The sequence below is a fragment of the Manis javanica genome, chromosome 9 (assembly GCF_040802235.1).
Source record: "Manis javanica isolate MJ-LG chromosome 9, MJ_LKY, whole genome shotgun sequence".
In the NCBI taxonomy this organism is placed as follows: domain Eukaryota; kingdom Metazoa; phylum Chordata; class Mammalia; order Pholidota; family Manidae; genus Manis; species Manis javanica.
In genome coordinates, this window is record NC_133164.1 from 63,476,927 (window position 1) to 63,502,511 (window position 25,585).

The 25,585-nt window shown below is 41.6% G+C and overlaps 1 protein-coding gene and 1 long non-coding RNA gene across 4 annotated transcripts in view; one reads left to right on the top strand and one right to left on the bottom strand.

Annotated features, from left to right (window-relative positions):
* LOC108386215 (uncharacterized) overlaps window positions 1-14,684 on the top strand; it is a 271,240-nt gene extending 256,556 nt beyond the window's left edge. For 2 of the 3 annotated variants that reach the window (XR_012121099.1, XR_012121098.1), the window contains exons 5-7: window positions 13,650-13,742; window positions 13,818-14,327; window positions 14,431-14,675. This is a non-coding gene — a long non-coding RNA (uncharacterized lncRNA). Of the gene's footprint in view, window positions 1-13,649; window positions 13,743-13,817; window positions 14,328-14,430 lie in introns of all 3 variants that reach the window. The other variant, XR_012121100.1, reaches the window with a different exon arrangement.
* CHST9 (carbohydrate sulfotransferase 9) overlaps window positions 1-25,585 on the bottom strand; it is a 261,701-nt gene that overhangs the window by 72,982 nt on the left and 163,134 nt on the right. The gene's annotated exons all lie outside the window — the stretch shown is intronic.

A 25,585-nucleotide genomic window follows, 5' to 3' on the forward strand; every position in this document is an offset into this window, starting at 1 on the left:
CACAATATTAATTATATAAAGTGTAGAAATATGTCTAGAGGAAACTGAAACAAAGTAAAACGGGACATTACTTGGTTCTGTATGAGGCCATTGAGAAACTGAAACTGAAAGTGCACAGAGACTGGTCATACAGTAACTAGCTGTGCGGTTTGCTAGGGGTGCCACAGCAGAACCCCCACACTGGGTGGGCGGCTTGAACAAGAGAAATTTATTTCCTCACAGTGCTGGAGGCTGAAAGTCCAAGACCGGAGTGTGGGCAGGGGTGGCCTCATTTCGAGCCTCTCCTGTGGCTTGTGGATGACCGCCTTCTCCCTACGGCCCCACGTGGTCTTTCCTCCCTGTGCACACGTATCTGGTGTCTCTCTGTGTCCAAACTTCCTCTTCTTCCAAGGATATCAGTCAGACTGGACACAGTGCTACGTAATCACCTCTTTAAAGATCCCATCTTCAACTACAGTCACATTCTGAAGTCCTGGGTGTTAGGACTTCCACATATGAATTGGGGTGGGGCATAGTTCAGTCTATAACACTAGTCTTCAGAAAAAAAATATTACATATTGATGTACATATTTAAAAAATAATGTAGGATGCATTTTTTTTTCTCGCAGTTGTTGCAAGTGCTGAAGAATCCTAATTTGTAACAGATATGATCAAATACTTGTGTGTGTGTGTGTGGTTGCGGTTGGTGGGGGAGGGGGGGACAGGGAAAGATAGACATTCAGAGAGTTGGGAAGAGTGATTTTCTCAACCTTTTTTTCCCAGTTTTTTTTTCTTTCGGTTTCTGATAAGCAACTCTATGGGGCAGCTTCTAAAATGGCCTCAGTGATCCCTGCTTCTTGGTGTTCATGCCCTTGTGTAATTCCCACCCCATAGTGTGTGCTGCATTTATTGATTCCTTTTTTACAAATAGCACATGGCAGAAGTGTTGGGATAGCACTTTTAATTTTAGGTTCAAAAAAGACTGTGGTTTGCCTCTTGGACACTTCCTCGTGGATTGCTCCCTTCTGGGGCAAGTCAGTTGCCATGTCATGAGGCAGGCCTGTGCAGAGGCCCACGCAACAGAGTTGGGTGCAGATCTGTGAGCCAACTCCCATGGGTGAGCTTGGAGGTAGCAAGCCTTCAGGCAGCTGGTAACTTATGGGAAACCTCAAGCTAAACCTCTCCAGCTAGGCTGTGACTGGACTCCTAACCCACAGAAACTGTGTAATAGCAAATGTCTGTTGTTTTCAGCTGCTACGGGTTGGGGTAAATTGTTATGCAGCAAAAGATAACTAATACAAATACTGGATGAAAATTCCCTTCTGATGTTGTAGCTCATAGACACATGAAAAATTAGCAGATGTTTAAAACTATGTTTCAGGCCATTTTTATTCACAATGTTAAATTGAGATTAAACATCCAGGACAAATCTGTATCAGTTTTAACACAAGGAACCTGAAAAGGGAGTTGCTTTGCTCTTTTCCTAGCTTAAATGAAAATGGTCTAGGATGTATCTTAACTACTTTTTTTTTTGAGAGGGCATCTCTCATATTTATTGATCAAATGGTTGTTAACAACAATAAAATTCTGTATAGGGGGGTCAATGCTCAATGCACAATCATTAATCCATCTCAAGCCTCATTCTCGTCAGTCTCCAATCTTCTGAAGCATAATGAACAAGTTCTTACATGGTGAACGAATTCTTACATAGTGAATAAGTTCTTATATGGTGAACAGTACAAGGGCATCACAGAAACTTTCGGTTTTGATCACGCATTATGAACTATAAACAATCAGGTCAAATATGAATATTCGTTTGATTTTTATACTTGATTTATATGTGGATCCCACATTTCTCCCTTTATTATTATTATTATTTTTATTTTTAATAAAATGCTGAAGTGGTAGGTAGATGCAAGATAAAGGTAGAAAACATAGTTTAGTGTTATAAGAGAGCAATTGTAGACGATCAGGTGTGTGCCTGTAGACTATGTGTTAATCCAAGCTAGACAAGGGCATTAAAACATCCACGGATGCAGAAGATTTCTCTCAAAACAGGGGGGGTGAGGTTCTAAGCCTCACCACTGTTGATCCCCAATTTCTCACCTGATGGCCCCCCTGCGACTGTGCCTGTCTTAGGTTGTTCCTCCCTTGAGGAATTTTACCCATCTCTGGCTAACCAGTCATCTTCTGGGGCCATACAGGGAGATGTAAAGTTGGTAAGTGAGAGAGAAGCCATATTGTTTGAAAATGTTAGCTTTTTACTTCTTTGAAGATTTATGCCCTGTGGCTTCTATGCCCAGCATTTGTCTTGAGGTGTCTTTACCACTTGGAAGAATTATGATACTCCGTAAATTCAATATGTGGCACGAATTCTATTTAAGGGTTGTAATTAGGAAGGAAGAAGAAAAGCTATAGCATATGGAAGAAAACATGGGAGGATTGATTATTTCTTCGACAAATCTTCTTGTAGAGTACCTTAAGCATGTATAGGTTTTAAACTACTAACTAACTTGCACACACATATTAACATAATAGGAATATGGTGACATAAACTAAGCAAATCTATAATTACCAGCCATCTCCAGTGAAGCCAAGAAACCCAGTTAGGCACCCTAGGCATTTGTGAAAATTTGTCTATGATATGATGGATATTGTCCAAGTGTACTTGATCAGTCTGAGAGAAATCAGACAAATTAAAGCAACCCATTTCTGGGATCTGTTCACATCCCATATGTTCTTTTAACCGTAGATAGTCTATAGTCGTAAGATTTTGGAGCGCTACAACTTGCACCCCTCCCAACTCCTGGTTGAGTTCCAACAGTCCAAATCCACTCAAATTCGTTGTCTTACTGTATGCACATGCCAGCCTAGACATCTCCCTCCTCATTCCAGTGGCAAGTCCAGGAAATGGTGGGATGGACGCAGCCACAACTGCAGCATCGCCCGGATCCCTGTGGAAGCTTTTTGATGATCATCCCCCGGCATAAGTCCTCCAGAGAGTGCTGATGCCAGAAGCTCCTCCTCATATCGTATCTTAGTTCATTTTCTAGGTAGCCAAGATAGGCCTTGATCTTTGCCAACACTTTGACATGCCCTCTATACCTCTGTGTAGAACTCATTGGAGGTCAGCACACAGGAACTGCTTTTTTAAAATTTTTTATTTATTTTTTATTTTTATTAAGAGAAAGGAATATTATCAGAAGAGTACCTCCATAGCCGATCATCTGACACCCTTTAAGTGATCAAAATTAAGGATATTTAAAGCATGCATTAATCTTTGATTTACCAATAGTTTATCCTATCAAGGAGTAATCCCCCTTTTCTTTCTTTCTTATTTTTTTTTAATCTTTAATCTACACTTACATGAAGAATACTATGTTTACTATGCTCTCCCCTATACCAAGTCCCCCCTAAAAACCACATTACAGTCACTGTCCATCAGTATAGCAAAATATTGTAGAATCATTACTTGTCCTCTCTGTGTTGTACAGCCCTCCCTCCCCCCCATGCATGCTAATCTTAATACCCGCTTTCTTCTTCCCCCCCCCTTATCCCTCCCTGCCCACCCATCCTCCCCAGTTCCTTTCCCTTTGGTACCTGTTAGTCCATTCTTGGGTTCTGTAATTCCGCTGCTGTTTTGTTCCTTCAGTTTTTCCTTTGTTCTTATACTCCTCAGATGAGTGAAGTCATTTGGTATTTCTCTTTCTCCACTTGGCTTATTTCACTGAGCATAATACTCTCCAGCTCCATCCATGTTGCTGCAAATGGTAGGATTTTCCCTCTTATGGCTGAGTAGTATTCCATTGTGTATATGTACCACATCTTCTTTATCCATTCATCTACCGATGGACATTTAGGTTGCTTCCAATTTTTGGCTATTGTAAATAGTGCTGCGATAAACATAGGGGTGCATCTGTCTTTCTCAAACTTGATTGCTGTGTTCTTAGGGTAAATTCCTAGGAGTGGAATTCCTGGGTCAAATGGTAGGTCTGTTTTGAGCATTTTGATGAATCTCCATACTGCTTTCCACAATGGTTGAACTAATTTACATTCCCACCAGCAGTGTAGGAGGGTTCCCCTTTCTCCACAGCCTCGCCAACATTTGTTGTTGTTTGTCTTTTGGATGGCAGCCATCCTTACTGGTGTGAGGTGATACCTCATTGTAGTTTTAATTTGCTTTCTCTGATAATTAGCGATGTGGAGCATCTTTTCATGTGTCTGTTGGCCATCTGTATTTCTTTTTTAGAGAACTGTCTGTTCAGTTCCTCTGCCCATTTTTTAATTCGGTTATTTGTTTTTTGTTTGTTGAGGCGTGTGAGCTCTTTATATATTCTAGACGTCAAGCCTTTATCGGATCTGTCATTTTCAAATATATTCTCCCATACTGTAGGGTTCCTTTTTGTTCTATTGATGGTGTCTTTTGCTGTACAGAAGCTTTGCAGCTTAAAGTAGTCCCACTTGCTCATTTTTGCTGTTGTTTTCCTTGCGTGGGGGGATATGTTCAAGAAGAGGTCACTCATGTTTATGTCTAAGAGGTTTTTGCCTATGTTTTTTTCCAAGAATTTAATGGTTTCATGACTTACATTCAGGTCTTTGATCCATTTTGAATTTACCTTTGTATATGGGGTTAGACAATGGTCCAGTTTCATTCTCCTACATGTAGCTGTCCAGTTTTGCCAGCACCATCTGTTGAAGAGACTGTCATTTTGCCATTGTATGTCCATGGCTCCTTTATCAAATATTAATTGACCATATATGTTTGGGTTAATGTCTGGAGTCTCTAATCTGTTCCACTGGTCTGTGGCTCTGTTCTTGTGCCAGTACCAAATTGTCTTGATTACTATGGCTTTGTAGTAGAGCTTGAAGTTGGGGAGTGAGATCCCCCCTACTTTATTCTTCTTTTTCAGGATTGCTTTGGCTATTCAGGGTCTTTGGTGTTTCCATATGAATTTTTGAATTATTTGTTTCAGTTCATTGAAGAATGTTGCTGGTAATTTGAGAGGGATTGCATCAAATCTGTATATTGCTTTGGGCAGGAAGGCTATTTTGACGATATTAATCCTTCCTAGCCATGAGCATGGGATGATTTTCCATTTGTTAGTGTCCCCTATAATTTCTCTTAAGAGTGACTTGTAGTTTTCAGAGTATAGTTCATTCACTTCTTCGGTTAGGTTTATTCCTAGGTGTTTTATTCTTTTTGATGCAATTGTGAATGGAATTGTTTTCCTGATTTCTCTTTCTATTGGTTCATTGTTAGTGTATAGGAAAGCTACAGATTTCTGTGTGTTAATTTTGTATCCTGCAACTTTGCTGTATTCCGATATCAGTTCTAGAAGTTTTAGGGTGGAGTCTTTAGGGTATTTTATGTACAATATCATGTCATCTGCAAATAGTGACAGTTTAACTTCTTCTTTACCAATCTGGATTCCTTGTATTTCTTTGTTTTGTCTGATTGCCGTGGCTAGGACCTCCAGTACTATGTTAAATAACAGTGGGGAGAGTGGGCATCCCTGTCTAGTTCCCAATCTCAGAGGAAAAGCTTTCAGCTTCTCGCTGTTCAGTATAATGTTGGCTGTGGGTTTATCATATATGGCCTTTATTATGTGGAGGTACTTGCCCTCTATTCCCATTTTGCTGAGAGTTTTTATCATGAATGGATGTTGAATTTTGTCAAATGCTTTTTCAGCATCTATGGAGATGATCATGTGGTTTTTGTCTTTCTTTTTGTTGATGTGGTGGATGATGTTGATGGATTTTCGAATGTTGTACCATCCTTGCATCCCTGGGATGAATCCCACTTGGTCATGGTGTATGATCCTTTTGATATACTGTTGAATTCTGTTTGCTAATATTTTATTGAGTATTTTTGCATCTACATTCATCAGGAATATTGGTCTGTAATTTTCTTTTTTGGTTGGGTCTTTGCCTGGTTTTGGTATTAGGGTGATGTTGGCTTCATAGAATGAGTTTGGGAGTATTCCCTCCTCTTCTATTTTTTGGAACACTTTAAGTAGAATGGGTATTATGTCTTCTCTATATGTCTGATAAAATTCCGAGGTAAATCCATCCGGCCCCGGGGTTTTGTTCTTGGGTAGTTTTTTTATTACCGTTTCAATTTCTTTGCTCGTAATTGGTTTGTTTAACTTTTGTGTTTCTTCCTTGGTCAGTCTTGGGAGGTTGTACTTTTCTAGGAAGTTTTCCATTTCTTCTAGGTTTTCCAGCTTGTTGGCATATAGGTTTTCATAGTAGTCTTTAATAATTCTTTGTATTTCTGTGGAGTCTGTCATGATTTTTCCATTCTCATTTCTGATTCTTTTGATTTGTGTTGATTCTCTTTTTCTCTTAATAAGTTTGGCTAGAGGCTTATCTATTTTGTTTATTTTCTCAAAGAACCAGCTCTTGGTTTCGTTGATTTTTGCTATTGTTTTATTCTTCTCAATTTTGTTTATTTCTTCTCTGATCTTTATTATGTCCCTCCTTCTGCTGACTTTAGGCCTCATTTGTTCTTCTTTTTCCAGTTTCAATAATTGTGATGTTAGACTATTCATTTGGGATTGTTCTTCCTTCTTCAAGTGTGCCTGGATCACTATATACTTTCCTCTTAAGACTGCTTTCGCTGCATCCCACAGAAGTTGGGGCTTTGTGTTGTTGTTGCCAGTTGTTTCCATATATTCCTTGATCTCTGCTTTGATTTGTTCGTTGATCCATTGATTATTTAGAAGCATGTTGTTAAGCCTCCATGTGTTTGTGAGCCTTTTTGTTTTCTTTGTAGAATTTATTTCTAGTTTTATACCTTTGTGGTCTGAAAAATTGGTTGGTAGAATTTCAATATTTTGGAATTTACTGAGGCTCTTTTTGTGAGCTAGTATGTGGTCTATTCTGGAGAATGTTCCATGTGCACTTGAGAAGAATGTATATCCTCCTGCTTTTGGATGTAGAATTCTATAGATGTAGATTAGGTCCATCTGTTCTTGTGTGTTGTTAGGTGCCTGTGTGTCCTTACTTATTTTCTGCCTGGTGGATCTGTCCTTTGGGGTGAGTGGTGTGTTGAAGTCTACTAAAATGAATGCATTGCAGTCTATTTCCCTCTTTAGTTCTGTTAGTATTTGTTTCACAAATGCTGGTGCTCCTGTGTTGGGTGCATATATATTTAGAATGGTTATATCCTCTTGTTGGACTGAGCCCTTTATCATTATGTAGTGTCCTTCTTTATCTCGTTACTTTCTTTGTTTTGAAGTCTATTTTGTCTGATATTAGTACCGCAACCCCTGCTTTCTTCTCACTGTTGTTTGCCTGAAATATGTTTTTCCATCCCTTGACTTTTAGTCTGTGCATGTCTTTGGGTTTGAGGTGAGTTTCTTGTAAGCAGCATATAGATGGGTTTTGTTTTTTTATCCATTCTATTACTCTGTGTCTTTTGATTGGTGCATTAAGTCCATTTACATTTAGGGTGACTATTGAGAGATATGTACTTATTGCAATTGCAGGCTTTAGATTTGTGGTTACCAAAGGTCCAAGGTTAGCTTCTTTAGTATCTTACTGCCTAACTTAGCTTGCTTATTGAGCTGTTATATACACTGTCTGGAGATTCTTTTCTTCTCTCCCTTCTTATTCCTCCTCCTCCATCCTTCATATGTTGTCTGTTTTGTTCTGTGCTCTTTTTAGGAGTGCTCCCATCTATAGCAGTCACTGTAAGATGCCCTGTAGAGGTGGTTTGTGGGAAGCAAATTCCCTCAGCTTTTGCTTGTCTGGGAATTGTTTATTCCCGCCATCATATTTAAATGATAGTTGTTGTGGATGCAGTATCCTTGGTTCAAGGCCCTTCTGTTTCATTGCATTAAATATATCATGCCATTCTCTTCTGGCCTGTAGGGTTTCTGTCAAGAAGTCTGATGTTAGCCTGATGGGTTTTCCTTTATAGGTGATCTTTTTCTCTCTAGCTGCCTTTAAAACTCTTTCCTTGTCCTTGATCCTTGCCATTTTAATTATTATGTGTCTTGGTGTTGTCCTCCTTGGATGCTTTCTGTTGGGGATTCTGTGTATTTCCGTGGTCTGTTCGATTATTTCCTCTCCCAGTTTGGGGAAGTTTTCAGCAATTATTTCTTCAAAGAGACTTTCTATCCCTTTTCCTCTTTCTTCTTCTTCTGGTACCCCTATAATACAAATATTATTCCTTTTGGATTGGTCACATAGTTCTCTTAGTGTTGTTTCGTTCCTGGAGATCCTTTTATCTCTCTCTATGTCAGCTTCTATACGTTCCTGTTCTCTGGTTTCTATTCCTTCAATGGCCTCTTGCATCTCATCCATTCTGCTTATAAATCCTTCCAGGGTTTGTTTCACTTCTGTGATCTCCTTCTTGACATCTGTGATTCCCTCCGGACTTTATCCCATTGCTCTTGCATTTTTCTCTGCATCTCATCCCATTGCTCTTGCATTTTTCTCTGCATCTCTGTCAGCATGTTCATGATTTTTATTTTGAATTCTTTTTCAGGAGGACTGGTTAGGTCTGTCTCCTTCTCAGGTGTTGTCTCTGTGATCTTTGTCTGCCTGTAGTTTTGCCTTTTCATGGTGATAGAGATAGTTTGCAGAGCTGGTACGAGTGACAGCTGGGAGAGCTTTCCTTCTTGTTGGTTTGTGGCCCTCCTCTCCTGGGAGAATAGCGACCTCTAGTGGCTTATGCTTGGGAACTGTGCGCAGACATGGCTTCAGTTACCTGCCTGGTTTGTTTGGAGTTTATCTCCGCTGTTGCTGTGTGCGTGGCCTGGCTGGGGCTGTTCCTCCAAAATGGTGGAGCCCCATTGTCGGGGGAGTGGCCGTCATGCTATTTATCTCCGTAAGGGGCCTCTGTGCTCCCTGTTTCCCAGGGGGTTAGAGTGTCCAGAGACCCCCAGATTCCCTGCCTCTGGGCTAAGTTTCCTGTCCTGCCCCTTTAAGACTTCCAAAAGGCACTCTCCAAACCAAAACACCAACAGCAACAACGAAGGAGAAAAAAAAAAAAAAAGGGAAAAACGCGCCATTTTCTTTGTCCTCAGTCGCCGGTGTCAGGCACCTGCTCACCAGTCTTGCTCCCCTGTTTCCCAATATTGGGGCCTCTGTCCCTTTAAGGCTTCCATAAAGCAGTCGCCTAAATAAAAGGGAAATACGTGTGATTTTCTTTGTCCTCAGGTGCCAGTCTCAGGCACCCACTCACCGGTCTGGCTGCCCTGTTTCCCTAGTATTGGGTCCCTGTCCTTTTAAGGCTTCCAAAAAGCACTTGCCAAAAAAAAGGGAAAAACGCGCGATTTTCTTTGTCCTCAGGCGCCCGTCTCAGGCACCCGCTCACTAGTCTTGCTGCCCTGTTTCCCTAGTATTGGGGTCCCTGTCCCTTTAAGGCTTCCAAAAAGCACTCGCCAAAAAAAAAGCCTCTCCCATTTCTTTGTTCTCCAGCGTCAGCCTCAGGCACCCACTCACCGGTCCTCCCGCCCTGTTTCCCTAGTATCCAGGACCCCACGCATGCACTGTGTCTGTGCTCTGGTCCGGAATCCTGGGGCTGGGTGTTCAGCAGTCCTGGGCTCTCTTTCCCTCCCTGCTGACTCCTCTCTACCCGCCAGGGGCTGAGGGGAGGGGTGCTTGGGTCCCGCCGGGCCAGGGCTTGTATGTTACCCCCTTCACAAGGCGCTGGGTTCTCGCAGGTGTGGATGTGGTCTGGATGTTGTCCTGTGTCCTCTGATCTCTATTTTAGGAAGAGTTGTCTTTGTTATATTTTCATGTATATATGTGGTTTTGGGAGGAGATTTCCGCTGCTCTACTCACGCCACCATCCTGGCTCCCTTAATTGCTTTTAATTTTAGTTCTGTAATTATTTAGTTGAGGTTGTGCTTTCCCTTATTTCAGTTTCCCTTCTAAGAGAGGGCTAAAAAGCCCAAGAATTAGCAGAGACCTTGTTTTTACTAGTTTTAAGAAGAAGAAATTATATAGCCAACATGCAGTGGCCATGTGGGGACAAATCCAGATACTCTGTGTGCTGCTTACAAAATCTGGTGGAAGGGCCTGGATCTGGCTGACCTCTAAGGGCCATCAGGCTTTGTGCAGGATCACCGTGGGTGCTCAGAGGGATTCAACGTCCAGCAGGGCTCATGCAGGCCTGGGGGACAGCCTAACTGAGTTCCTCAGGCAGTCCTTAGACTCCCATATATTGTACCTAGGGTGCCACTACTTAAGCTCTGTGAACGTGACTCTTAGCCAGCAGTGTATTTTTTCATTAGAGGGACTTCAGACCCAGAAGGGGAGGGAGAGGAAGGTCTCTTCTTCATCAATTGCCTTTATAATTATTGGTGAATAGTTCTGGTAGCAATAGGTTCTACATAGGACAAAACTAAATGCCATGGGCCAGGGAAGGTGAAAGGGAGGAATGAGAATTGACATCCAGAAGATCCTAGAGACTGAGCAACTGAATAATTCCTTGGACTGGAGCATACGAACTCATGTTATAGGACAGCCTTGGATTTCAGTCCAATAATCTCTTGTTCTTTCACAGTGTGAGTGTGGAGTGTGTGAATGCATGCCTGTGTGCATATGTGTGCACAATCTAACATCAGATATTATACCTATGTGAACATATAGGTGTATAAACTATGTCTAATCTCTTAATTTGACTTTATACTACTTACTAGAGGAAAACAATAGAAAATTGATTTGAGCCATATTTTTCTGTTGTCAACAATAATCTTTTGTACCTCTAAGCATATGTCTCACCACTGTCAGAAAAAACATAGTATTTTTTAGAAGTACTTTAAACATCTTAGCATAATGGGTCATTGCATGGTCTTGTATTCTGACTACTTGAGTTACAATTTTGCTCTACCCCTTGCTAGCTAAGTGGGCAAGTTGTTTAACTCTGTGAGCTCCACTTCTTTGTTTCTAAGAGGGGACAGCAGCAGACTTACCTGACTGGTAGTGTTGTGCTATGCTTAGAAGCCCCTCTTACCACCTCCACCACTGCTCAATAATGTTAGCAATCATGCAGAAGGGTGGAAGAAATTTTCCTACAATAAGCAGTTCTCCACAATAAAACTACAAGCAAAATCCTAAGTAGAGAAAGTGCTATTAGTAGTAGAGTCTTTACAAAACCAAAATGTTTCAGTATTATTTATTATGAGGCATATCAGTTACACAGTCCAACCCATCTTCCTAAACCGCCTGTAAGGGTTTGGTTAATCATTTAAAACTGATGCCATGGCATGGAACTAGAAGAAGAACCATTGTAGACTAGAGATACCTCTCTACACTATGGAAGATTTCCCCTAAGCTGCACGTGAAGGGGTTGCCCCACCGATCTGCATCTCTAGAGTGTAGCTCTGATTCCTTGGGGAACAGTCCCTGCATGCTGAGGTGGGGACTTCTGCCGAGGACAAGGTCAGGGTGGTTGCCGTCCTGTAGCTTGATGTCCATTCCAGTACACCGGAGAGACAACACTGTGCAAAATTAGTCTCCAACTGAAAGTTCTTTTCCCTTTTTATTAGCACATTACCACTTTGCTGTGTTTCTGTCACTGTCTCCTGGGCCCGCTCATCATTTTTCTGGCCTAATAGAAATTTGCGCCACAGCCTCTCGTCAGGGTCTGGAAAGGTCCCATATACACACTTCCTGCCATTGATTCCCTGACAAAGCACAGTTCCACCCTGCAGGGCACACCGTAATTACAAAGCTATGAAAAAGCATTATTTTTCTTTTGACTCTCCCTTCTGTGTTGCTGTTTTTCTGTAACATGTTCATTTTATGACCATTGGCGGGGTGCAGGGATTACAAGCAGCAGAGACGGTCCCAAACAGCTGTTCTTCAGGGCGCAGCACCCAGTCAGGGATGTGGTGGCTTCTCCTGCTCCCGAGGACCATCTGCACCAGGCATCCCGGCCTCTCTCCCCGTGTGCCATGCCCGTCCCCACTGAGCCCACGCCCTTGCAGTGTCCCCGCTCACCTCGCCCATTTCCTGTGGTGCCTGCCCCGTGGCTCTGCACTCGCTGGTTTGCACTCTGCCTTCCCCTCTGAGGGACTAAAGCCCCTGTGTGTGTAACCTCAGGTAATGGCACTGGCTTAGGGACAAACACATATTTAAAAAATATTGGGTAACTAAAGAATGGGCAAGAATAAAGAAGATTAAAAATGAAAGTAAGGAAGTGGGAGTACACAGAAATCCAGAGACTATTATTCCTTAGTTATGTCTTCGTCTTCTTTTCTTACTCACATCAGATGGGAATGAGCTTCCTTGTAAAGGCCGGAAGTGCCTGGCTGTCACGTGGGAATGCACCGGAAGGGCTTCTCAGGCGGTGCTCTTGCCCGAAGGGGCCAGTGGGGCGCGCTGGCCAAGGCACCAGTGGGCTTTCCTCTGGGTACCTGCGGGGTCAGGCCATTCCCCAGTCCCCATGCCTCCCACAAAAGCCAGATGGTCATCATTCCATTTGAAAGAACTGGAGCTCCTTTTCACTTGGGAGAACATAATAAAAGTCAGTCCTTCACTACTAAATTAGGATGGACAACCCTTCTCTCGGGAAGAAAAGCAATAACTGATCATGATAATGAGATTGTGCAAAAAGCTTTGAAAATGCTTATGCCACATTTATACACAATGGGGTCTGCTTACAGTTCAGATACAGCTGCTGATTTACGGTTTGGAAGCACAGAGTAGGTAATAAATACAAGTATAACAACTTTCTGAGGCCATTTAAAAAAAGTAAACATACTATGTGCCTGTTCACTTTGTATTAAACAATAGTATCTAAAATATTCCACGATGGCTTTTCACAATCAATCCTGGCAGCATTTAGCCTGTAAAACAATAATTCATTTCCAAAGTAAACACGAGCACCGACGTAGTGTTCTCTCAAAAACTGTGTTCCAAGCAGGGTATTAGATTTTTAGTCTGTATTATTGAAACTGACTTTACTGGATCTCATAAAGTGCATTTCTGAAAGTAATTAAATGTTTAATAAGATCAAACTCAATATTTTATTTTCAATTTAAACAGAACAAAAATTTTTAAGAGTTTATATAAAGAAAATATTGGAAATTAGAGAAAATAAAAGGATCTCATGACAGTATATCATCTAAATCTTGTGAAAGGTTCTATTTTTTGTCCTAACTTCCTACCTTGTAACCCAAGGGATAAAAATTACCTAGCTTTCAGGGATTTTTATAAGCATTATAATTTATAAGATATTACAGAGTCAGAAGTAATACAATAGTTGTTATGAGTATTTAGGGACATCTATTGACAAAATTAAAATAAAGACTAAAAATACATATAATTTAGTTGGACATCCAAAGGTTTGCGAGAACATGTGCGTTGATGAAAAGCTATTTATTTAGTGGCAAGTTCTGAAATACATCAGTTAAAATAGGGCAAAAAGGTTTCCATATACAGGAGACTAGCACAACGAAAGATATGGAAAATGAGATTGGTGCTGTACTCGTTTAATCATTTAACACAGAGATCCAGGCTGTCGTTGTATTTTGGAGCACATTCAGAATGCTCCTTCTGCCTTCCTCCAATCGATCCCGGTGGATGACGCTATGGACATCCCTTTCCTCACCCTCGCCTCGCACCCTGACCTCTAAAGCTGACCATGCTCTCTAGTTTCATCCCAGATCCACCTTGTTTAACTGCAGCTTCTTTGCTGTTGGTTTCCACAGGCAGAGCTGTGGATCTGTTGGGCACCTTGGGGCTTCAGCACCTTTGGCAAGAAAAAAACTGTAGTCACAGAGGAGTCTTCTGGGAGAAATTAGGTGAGTCTGGTGGCAGAGGTGCTCACTTACAAAGGGACTTTTCAAAGTCTTAGTGAAGGTGTGCTTTACTTTCAGAGAACTCAGATGAAGAAAATCTGAAATAAGCTGTCTACTCTTTCAAAATTATTTTATTGGGAAAGTGATATTTTACCCGAAGACACAGAAATGAAGTTCACAAACTAGATAAGTGGTTTCAAATCTTTTTCATTGTGCAGCACTAAACTCTCTCCACCATTTATTTGTTTTCTGTTCTCTCTCTCCCTCATCTTACTCCACCCCAAAACAAATAATTAAAAAGATAAAAAATACACATAAATGGAAGTTCTACTTTTTCTTCCCTAACATATTATCTTTCACACCTCTTAAGGTATAAGCAACCCACTTTGGAGATCACTGCCCCAGAAGGATACAAAGCACATGTGAGCAGAGAGTATAAGAAGAAGGCACAGAGACCGAAGCAGCTGATCCACTGGGGGAGCTGGCCAGACTTCGTCAGACTTTCAGACCTATAAACCAGCTCAGTGAAGAAGGAGTAGGATATAAAACAGATGTAGGAGTAGAAGATGTGTGTACACAGCATTAAAAGTGGGTTTTTGGACATAATTTTCATATTTGTTTTATAATGTCACTGAACCCTTTATTCCTTGTATATCAATTCATAAATTGCTATAAAAACAATTTTTTCCAGAACTGCTCTGTTGAAATGGGAGGTGGAGTCCAGAGAGAGTGCCTCCTCGGTGCTGAGAGGGCCCTGTGGGGCTCAGACTCCAGGGATTACAGTCTGAAAAGCCACTATGGTAGACAAGAGATTTCCTCAAATAATGAGTTTCTCTACTATGTTCTTATAAGCTTTGAAGAATGTAATTGTGATTTAAAGTTTGGGAAAATTAAATGGAAATAAGATATGTTTTCTGAAGTCTGTGTGTTTTCTCATTACTTACTTAGGGTCCACAAGGTACCCGTTTCGATGCCAAGCTTTCAGTTGTCTGTTACCTTCCCTTAGAAGCTGAGACTTCTAAACAGGAAACAGACTGAAAGAAGAGATTTACAATTTAGAAGTATATCTGATTTGGTAAAACGTTTTTCCTCTCTGTTTAGAAGGACCGGAGTAAACAGAGTAACAGCTATAGTCACAAGAATCTATTCATTTAACAAACATTTACTGAATGCCTGCTCTGTGCCAGATGCTGTGTTGGGTTCTGTGAATAAAACTGAAAACTCACTGTGGTCCAGTAGGAGGAAGTAGACAAGTACAGTAGTGTGGCATATAAAACACACACATATCAAACTCAGCAGTGTGTCACTATCAAAATAATACCACAAATCATCATGAAACTGTATTTTACACATGTACTGTATTATATTCTATATATTGCTATATAGTATAGATTTATACTTATATATTATCAACAGTGTTTTTGTTATGTTTTATATAAAATTAGGTATTAATATTACCATTCCATACACCAGGATTTATTTGATTAATAGTGTACAACATTTTTTTTCATTGCCTGTTTCCACATCCTTTTCTCAGTTTATTAGGTAGTTCATTTTTAACTCACTGATTTGTAAAAGCTCTTTGTATTAAGATTTTTAACCCCCTTTATGCCGAATCTATTGTAAAAGCTATTTTTCTTAGCTTATATTTGCCTTTTTGTATGACTAAGGCATAATATGATTTAGAAAAGATTTTTATTTTTAGATAGTCAAGTTTAAAAAATTTTGTGTGTGTGTATGGGTGTGTGTGCTTTCCTCCTACTTGGGTTCATAAGAGCAGGAGCATAGATTGGAAGTTGTCCATGAAAATAAAGGCTGGGTTTTTCCAAGAAGCCATGGATCTTCTCTGACTGGCATAATAAATAGGCTGAGTGAGACCATGACTGTCCAGTCATGCACTTGGTAGAGGAAAGGAGGAAGTGGGAGACTTCCACCCCGTTGGGGAACAGACGCCACCCTCACTGTTCTGCCCTGACGCCTCTGGAGGAAGATACTGAGATGCTGATTCAAGCCCAGGGATGTTATTTGGGTTGAGCATTAGCAGGACAGGAATATGGAAGTTGGTTTTGCAAACAAATTTTTCTTATTTTCCTATGAGTGTTTTTGCTTTCAGAATGCTAAAATGAGATGAGATTTCGATGTGGAACTAGTTGGGAGAGGAAAGAAGGTTCCATGACTTGATTGGGTTGGAGGCCAATTGGCCTGTCTCTACCTCTAGTTTACAGATACTTCATGGGGTCTGGCATAAAGCATCATAAAAATAAAGAATGAGCTTTTGCCTGATTCTTTTTGCTGGGCACACCCTTCCTTAGAGATCTCAACTTGCCTGGTGGGAGGGTGGCAGGAGTATTAGCAGCTGTGACAGGACAGAACTGGATTACTCAGGATCTCATTTCAGGCAAGACCTACTTAGAATGGAGCTTGGTTCTGGGTAAACATCAACACACAGTTGGGCTTGGGGGTGGCATTCTCTCCACTGATGTGGGGAATGGCATGGAATCAGAAGTAATCTAGTTTTACTCTTGAAAGACAAGAAGAATTTGCCAGGAAGATGAGGGGAAAAGGTCACTCTAAGTACAAGAAGTGTGAAAAAGGCATAGAATCAGGAGAGAGCAATCCAGTCTCCGGCCAAGCTTATACAGAGCCTGCGCCAATTACAAAATACTGCTCCTGTGGAGAGACACATTTTTAAAAAGGTTTCCCCTTGAGGCTAACAATGTAAAGGGAAGGCACATGCTCTGGGTGGATGAATTAGAAAAAGGTGCCCCTTCTTTTGAATTAAGTCAGCCGCGGGCCTGGGCCCCCAGCTGGGAAACAATGGCAGGGAGCAATCGGTTCCCATTCGCTCTGAGGTTCACAAACTGCAGAATCCCACCTGCAGGCCTGCATCATTCTTATATTTTTCCAGCCCATCCCTCTCTTGGGAGATTGCAATAGCGTTGCTATTTCCTTTTTCCATGCATGCGTTCTAGCAATCCATCTTCCATAGACTGTTGGGCGGGCTCCTAAGTGCAAATTTGATCTATTTCCCTGCTCTGGGACTACAGCAGTGGTTCTTAGACCTGTCAGTTAGACCCCCCAGCCCCTCTTTTAAGAAATGTTTGTGGCCAGGTGTTTGCGAACAGTGCAGCAGTCATTCCCTTTCCTGTCCCCGTGGCCTCGTGATGAGGCTTTGCGGCTCCTCTCAAATGGTGGAGTTCATCTTCCCATCCTTGAAATCTGGGAGTCTCTGGGACTTGTTTGGTCAATGGAATACCAGAGAAATGACAGCGGGGCAGTCCTGAGTCTAGGCTGGCATGACTGAGACCTCCGTCTCTGCCATGGGACCCCACCTGGAGACCCACAAACTTGAGTGAGGCAGCCTGCCGGTCCCCACTGAGGCCTTGGTGGGGTGAGAAAGTCCAGTTAACACCAGTAAAGCCTACAGCATTCATGGACCATCTAGGTAGTTCTAGAAGCCAGGAAGTGGATGTGATATAGAAATGGGGTGTTTTAAGGGTGCAAGAAGAGCAAATGTTCACTCTTCCTAAGGAAAGTGTTAAGGAGTTATACAATATTAGTGACTGTGTGAAGAAATACATAGAATATGGAGTTAGGTCCGTAGAGTCATGCCAGGAGGGAAACGACATCAAAAAGCAAAAATGTAGGAAAACAGAAATCTTTTACCAAGTCAAAAAATTGAAATTAAAATAAATGTATCTGTTTATTATAACAGCCACATGGTTTGATTGAGTGGATGTCTTATGATCTGATTGAACTTTAAGTAGAACAAATTGATGAATCCTAAACATAATTTTGAAATAACAAATTTTGTGAAAATTGACATCTGAAGCAACATTTGTTGCTTGTGTGAGTAAAAAGTTCCCTTAAAGGTTGAGCGCAAGGTTGGCTTATCGAAATCAAAGCTCCAGGGTAATCTGCATAACAATGATACTAATAATTTTTCTACCAGAACAAATTGACAGTGTGTTGACTTTCCCTGACCACATGGCGAGTCAGGGGACAGACAAGAATCATGAGTCCCAGGCAACCATGTCGTTATTCAAGTCCTAGAACCACCACCCCTGGGAGGTTAGCCCAGAGCTTACAAACTAGGTCGGTGCGTGAAGCATTTCAATTTACAGGATGAACTGGTAAATTGTACTTGCAATTATTTTCTTAATTATAACTTCAGGGTAATTTCCGCAGATAGGGTGCATATATGGGAAGACTTTCCTCCCTTCACATTAAGGAGCAGGGCAAGTGAAGTCTCCCATCTTTGTTAGTGGGGGTTGCTGGGATGTCGGATATCCCTTAAACATGGGACTTCAGGATCTTCCTTGGCTAACGACTTCATGTGACAGTAAAAAACCCCAAAACAAAACAAAACAAAAAAACCAAGAATCTGGAATAGAAAATCAATTAAAATGGTTGTTTGGTGTCCTGTGGACAAAGCAAGCCTCTTTGGCCACACCTTCCACTTTTCAATCTGTGGTTTGGTCTTGTATATACACCATGAAATGGGTTTTTCTGCCTGTTTGTATCCTGTAAGAGACTATCACGTGAAGAATGTGTTTTTCACTCTATTTTTCTCCCCAGTTACTTGATCAGGGTGAGAAACTCTTCTCCTCTGGCTTCAGATAACACATAGTCTTGTTACCATCACGTTTTGGCAAAACAGATTCTGGAAACACATTTTGTTGATTTCTTGAGGAAATAGGGATGTGAGGGTCTGAATGGGGTGTGGGAAAAAACAGCCCTACGAAACAAGAATAAAACCAAGACCAGAGTTCAGTGTCACAGCCAGTGAAAACAGAACAGCAAAGTCGGGGAACGCAGCCAGGCACAAGGGTAGGTCAGCGGAGTGAAAGAGGCTTGTGCACACGAAGACCAAGAAACGCGGAGGCCGAAGGGGAGGGGTGTCAGCGTCCTCAGGGAGAGGCCCCAGGAGGGGCAAGAGCGAGCGAGAGGCCGAGAAAGCAATGCAAGGACTGAGCACCGGGAAGGTTTCTGTTCTCACTGTTCTTTCCTTTCTCTTTTATGATTACTTTCCCCTGAATGTCACATCCGGGCTTCCAGCGGTGAAAGACGCAGGGAGCGGAAAGGCAGGACTTTTGGCATCAAAACTGTGCCCTCCTTAAATGTTCCTGCTCTGAACAACTTGGCCCCTAAAAATAGTCCATCAAAAGGTATCCTGAATTCTTTTCCTCCCTTTAAAAGACATATATATATATCAGTAATTGCTTTACTTCAGAAAGTACTTTTGGCAATGCTGATTTTATATCCCTAAGTGCCCCCTAGTGACAAGGTCCAATTTCAAAATCTTTTTCACAGTAATTTTGTTCTCAGTGTTTTCTTCTCCCGATACAAATGTGGCTGACTCAGAGACAAAGTATCAGCTTATTATGGATTTATTTTAATTAGGCAGAGGACAATTTCTTGAGTAGGTCTATGACACCATATCAGGGAGTTACTGTTTTTCTATATAAATTAATTTATAATAGGAATAAACCTATAGACTCCTACGGTAAGAGCAGGTTGCCTTCAGTTACACTGTTACTGAATAGATTGTTTGGGAATGTGATCAGTCATACCCTCTCCTCCTCTGTTAAGTCACGTTAAGACTCAGATCCCAATGTAGTTTCTTTTCATTCATCTTGTGAAACACTCAAAGAGCTGTATAGTCATGAAGAATGACAGGCCACTTCTCAACTCTCTTCCACTTACAATTTCTCTTGGTCATTTCTAATAATCCTATTAACTTAACATGGTAGCTAAGAGGAAAAGTGTAATCATAAAAATTAAGCTTACATACTGCTTTATAAGTTTTTGTGGGACATGGGCATGCTACCTAATTTCTTTGTATCACTTTTGTAACTGTACAATGGAACTAATAACAAAAGACTGTTGGAGGGGATTAAATAAGATATTGCTTGTTAAGCTCTTTGCAGCCTGTTGGCATTTATATAGGGCTCAATAAATGATAGTTTTATGACGTGTAGCCCAATCATTGATACATGCCAACCCTGTGTCTCTTCTTCTCTCCTTTAACATATTTGGTAGAAATAATCTCAATACTCTGAAGCAAGTCACAATGACCTTTAACAGACTGTGGACCATGTTTACTTCTAATCAATGCTATTTTCAGATTCTCTTTAGAACCTACATGCTCAAGAGCTTAACTAGAGTGTTCAACAAATCCAGTTTTGTCTTCCCGTATTAAAAACTGTCTGAATACAAAATGCAAGTGGGAGATACTGAAATTTTTCTTTGCGTATCCCTTTACACATTTACAGATTCTTAAACACATCATTCTCATTTTACTGATGGGAAACTAAGGCAGAGAAGGGCTACGAAAACTGGGGCAAAACATGGAGGAAGGGACAGCTCTCCAGAGGAAGTATCAAAACCTCCTGGGGAGAGTGATTTTTCCAGATAGGTACCGCTCCTCTGGGGGTTTGAGATGCTTAAGAATAAATAGTTCTGCCTTTGCACTTCCAGAGCCACTATTGTTGATGGAAGAGTCTTGAATTCCTTATCCACCTAACCCACTGGGTTAGTAACTGATCTTGAATAAAAAATCAGGTCAAGGATGTTTATACGTTTTACATTTCTATAGTCACATCAGAGGAATTGCTTCTAGTTCCTGTATTCAGAATTCTGAGCTTCAAATATTTCTGGTTTCCCTCACTTCCACTTCCTATATTAGCCTAGTTCCATTTCCATCACCTATTTATAGGCCTAGTTACAAGGAAAATGGATTAGCATGAAGTTAAAAGGACAAGTATGCAATTGGAATTTTCTCTCTGATATAATTAGAATAATAGAAAGATTTTAGCCAGTTCCCTGAAGAGAAAGAGGTTAGCTGCTCTAGGCTTTATTAATTTTTCTTATTTGTTTATTTTGTGCCAAATCAAATGCTCATTGATGAATCTATTTTCAGAGATCTCTACTTTACATTCCAGGCATGGGGAGGGTATGTTATATTCACAGAAGTCAGCCAATTTCAATGAATTGGGGGCAAGTAGGTACTTCCATTGGTCTGGAAACCTCTAGTAAGGCATAGATCATGAACTGAGTTTAAAATAGTATTCCCCGCCATATAAATTTTTATTGTAATTCTGTTTGGCTTGTTTTATCATTTAATTTTCATTCATTTGATTTCAGACATGGATGCGATACCCAGAGAGACCTACAGTTCTTTATCCTCATAGTATCCCTGTGTGTTGCATATGTTACAGCTACACGTATTCTCATCTCCAGTTGAAGGGCTGTTCTTCTGCACTAAAATGTGTCACTCCCTCTCCCCCTTTCCAGATTCAAATGATAGATGAGATTGCTTCTGAGTCATCCTGGGGTTGCAGCAATTTTAGAAGTTACTTCTGCTCAACTTGTTCTGTAAAAAGGTGCATGGAATAGTCTAATCTCACTGGCCTTGCCTTACCAGACCACGTCAGATCACAGAAAACAATTGGTCTGGGTGGCTTCAGGGCTGGTAAGCAGGACACTGTGAATAAGCAGAGCTCCTGAGTCAGTAGACTGATGGGACAGCATCCAGTACAGCCTAAAAATAGGCAAAGGGGCACGGGGCCAGTTCCCCAGGCCCCACTGAGTATGTGTGTATGTGTGTGTGTGTGTGTGTGTATTACTTCATGGACCTCAGCTCAACCTCTTAAAATTCCAAATCCAACATTCCCCTTACCCACACTGGGATCAAAGTCTCCTCAGTGGAGAAACTGATTTTAGTCTTTTGTATCCACATGTGACTTGTTGACAGTATGTTACCTCTGCTCTTAGCTATTCCCTTTAATTATGTCATGAAATAGCTGCCTCCTGTGAAAGAGCTCTTGGGCATCAGAGAACGGGTTGGGGAGACAGGTCTGTGAATGTGGGTGCCCTCTTGGAGGGAAGGCACAGGCCTCCTTCATCGAAGTCCGGCCTCGCCTTGGAGAGATGAGGCGCCTTGGCAGATTCCAATTACTTTCTGTGGACACTATTCCTCAGTGGTTGGCTAGTCCTTTGATATAATCATACATAGATACCACACTTGATTTGTCCCAAAGAGGGTAGTAGTCAAAAAAATTTTTTACATTAAATTTTATTTATTAAATATACAATGCCTGCTATATAGTTGGCATTCTATAAATTATGGCTACATGAACAAATATATGAATGAATGATTCTTTGGGTATGTGCTAACAAGTATGTGTGCGTACTCTTGCATTTAGTCCATTTGATCAAAACACTGTATCCCAGAGGCCACAGTTAGGTTCTATTTCTAGGCAGGGGAGTTTGCTTGCTTGGTTCTGTGATGACTGACCTTGTTATCTTGTACATCTGTTCTGTGAAATGCAGAAGGGCTAATACCAATAGTATGGACATATGAAAAAAACTCATTTCAAAATCTAATCGGGATAACATATCTATGCATCAGGCTGTTTTGGGAGGTACTAATCCCCTAAAGCCAGGAGAATCAGACAGAGAAATATCAAAATTCAATTGTGGGTAGAATCATCTAGGTCATTGAGATGCACTTGCAGCTGCCTACAACTAAAAACATGTTTAAATAGAATTTGGAAAAGTAGAGGAGGAATGAGGTCAAAGTTCACATTTATAAAACTGAATATGAACTTCTCAATCTGCACCGCATTTGTGAAAAGGAAACCGTGGGCCAACAGAATGGATGAAGGACACTCACAACGGAGAGGCAGCTGATGAAGCATCAATTAGGATGCCTGCTGCCAAGACACATAAGCTCCTGAGTATCTACACAAATGGAAGGGAAGTCCTGTGATATTCACTGGGAGGCTAATACAGTATGTTAGTGGTTTTATACAGTATATTAGTGGTTTTCAATTCTACCTGTATTCTTTATTGTTCTCTTAGTCCCTCTTGTAGTTTAGAAAACAGCAGAGAACAAACAGCCTCAAAAGAACCTGGGGTAAGACTATGACCAAAATAGAATGGAAGTTGTTTCTACTTTTCATTCAGATTTTCTTACAACGTGGGAAATCTATATAAGGTAAACTTGGAGTGACTGGAAAGTAGATTTTAGAAGAGAGAAAGAAAAAAGGGAAGTTTTATCATTCATTCAACAAAAACTTTGAGAACAACTATGTATTAGGAGCTATGCTAGCTGATGGGGGTTTAAGGATAAGTAGTCTGGTTGGGAAGATATTTTAAACAAAATTACTCAAATGGTTATATAATTACAGCTGTTATACAGTTACAGTTACTGGTAAAATGGAGGCGAGGGTTTGTTAAGATAGCACAGAGCAAGGGGTGCAGATCCAGTCAAGAGGAGTTGGGAAGATCAGAGCATTTCCCAGAGGAAGTGACATTTAATCTGAGCTCCAAGGCAAAGCATAGAGGTGGGGAGAGATGGGTGAATGAGGTGGGCAGAGGATCTCTGGGGTAAAGAGCAACACAGGAAGGTATTGGCCCAGAAGGAGGCTTTCTGATCAAGCTGCTGAGAGCAGCTCCGTGTAGCAGAAGGTGAAAGGCCAGGTGAGGGTAACTGCAAGTTGGTACAGAAGGATCACATAGGCTCACGGAAAGGAATTTGCATTTTACTCTAAGGACAGTGGGAAGAGTCTGAAACATTTCAAGGTACGAGTGACCCAGGGAGGCCTGCATTTGGTAAATGTCTTTCTGGCTGTGATAAGGACAATGTAATTGAGAGCAGCCAGAGTGGATGATGGAGAACAGTGAGTGAGGGACAGCAAGCTATATATTTTGGAGATAAAATAGTTAGGATTTGACCATTGAACATGTGAGCTAAAGAAGAAGGAAAGTGTCAAGTCCTGTGTTTATAGCAGGGGCTGACAGGTGACATTTACTGAGAGGAGGGAGGCTGGAGAAGGGGCGTGTTTGGGGGAGGGTCGGGGGGGGATAATGATGAGACACCCATGGGCAGTTGGTTATATGGCCCTGATGTTCTGAAGACAGCAAGGAGTCTCTGGAGTGGATGAAGCCACTGGGGAAGGAGTGTAGATTAAAGAGCAGAGTGGATCTAGGGCCAGGCTAAGTGCAAAATTCAGATGGGAGAAGATAGCTCTTGAAAGGGATGGAAAAGGAGCAGTCAGAGCGGGTGGAAGAAAACCGGTTTTTTCAAAAAAGAGAGCGTCATAAGAGAAGATGGTCAAGTCAGATGGACCACAGAGTGTCCTGTGAATTTAACAACACAGAGACCACCAGCAAGGGCAAGCCCGGGGAGCGCTTGGGACGGAGGCCTGATCAGTGTGACCCAGAAGGGAAGGGGTGGGGAAGGTAACTCTTCTGAGAGCTTGGCTGAGGGAAAGAGCTGCAGTAGGGCGTGGATTCAGAATGCAGGGAGCACTTTCTTTCCTAAAGAGAAAATAGAGCACTGTGAATGCTGACAGAGAGCAGCCAGAGAGAGGAGGAGGTTGGAAATCCAGGAGAAAAACTGAGTAACCCATTCAGGGAGGCCCATAGAGGACAGAGTAGTTGGAACCCAGATACAGGTGTAACACCTCCTGGGTGACAGCAGGTAGGGCCACCCCCTTTTCACAGAGGGGATGAGGAGAGGATGGGAACAAAAGCGAACTGGTTTGCAGAGTTTGCAGAGTTGGGGTAGATGTTTGAGACAGTTCTCAGTGGGACGTTTCTGTTAACTTCTCTCAGACACACAGCAGGCACTTCCTCCACTGTGAAGGAGGGAGGGGAGTGGAAGACGGGTTTTGGGGGATGAAATTTCCAACTAGAGGAGCTAGGCAATTGTTATTTCAGATAATAACCTAACTAGAGAAATAATTTTGGAATGACCAAGACGTCCTCTTAAGTATTTGCAACAATTGTCAATTAGTCGGAAGTTGGAGTATATAAATCCTAAAAGCATTATCCCCCACCGACACTTGTCCCTTTTAAACATGCTATGTTGGAACTAATCATTTTAAATGTAGTTCTTTGCATAATTTGTAATTCTCCACAACTTAATCTTCTGGCTTAGAAACAGCGTGTGGCAGAAGTTTCTTTAAATGGAAGACAATTGCAAGAAGTTAAAATCAATTGCCAAAAAAGTGTAAAATGAACTCCGTGCTTGGCCCGGGGGTGTGCATTCACTCACATGCTCCCCCACCTGCTCTCCTGGCTTCACCCACCCCCTTCTTGCTCCCTTATTCCTTCAGCCCTGGCACAGTGCTGGGCTCACAGGCTCACAGAAAGTAGCTCATCACGTTGGTGTTTCTGACTGTATCTTTAATGCCACCAAGAAGAGAAATGATCTTCAAGGGCACTTCAGTCTTGAGACACAGGGCTGTGGCAGGCTTTCTTTCCCTTTCCTTTGCCCAAATTCTGAAACTCCAAATGGGAAACCAAGGCAATCACTTGCAAGCACTCTCCCCCTCTCTTCCTGTGCTCCCCTCCCTCGCACAGGCAGAAACAGGCCGCTATGCTTTAGATCTAAAGGTTTTGCCCTAAGCATCAAGAGAAGAAAGGGTTAGGTTCTACTTAATATTTTCTCGAAGTTTATGTGTATGTGTAACTCTGATGCAGTCATGGAAAAAGACTTTAATGTTGGAAAGGATCTGAGGGACCATTTAATTTCCCTTCCCGCCTGGATTCCTCACCATTTTATGGATAAGAACACTTCCAGTGGGTAAGCATGTGGTGAACCGGAAGCCTCAGCTGTCTGTGAAAGAGCACAGGCTAACCCCGAGGGGTCAAGGAGTGTGCACGTTCATCTGTTTCTTTGCCCACCAACTCTTGTATTCTGTTCTGCACACATTATTGCTTAATGAATTCTGGGTGATTTGAATTTGCTGTTCAGGTTCCTTTAGTCACAAAATGAGCACAGGTTTGGCTCAATGGAAGTTGCTAAGGCATCATCAGACTAAGATCTAGGGTTT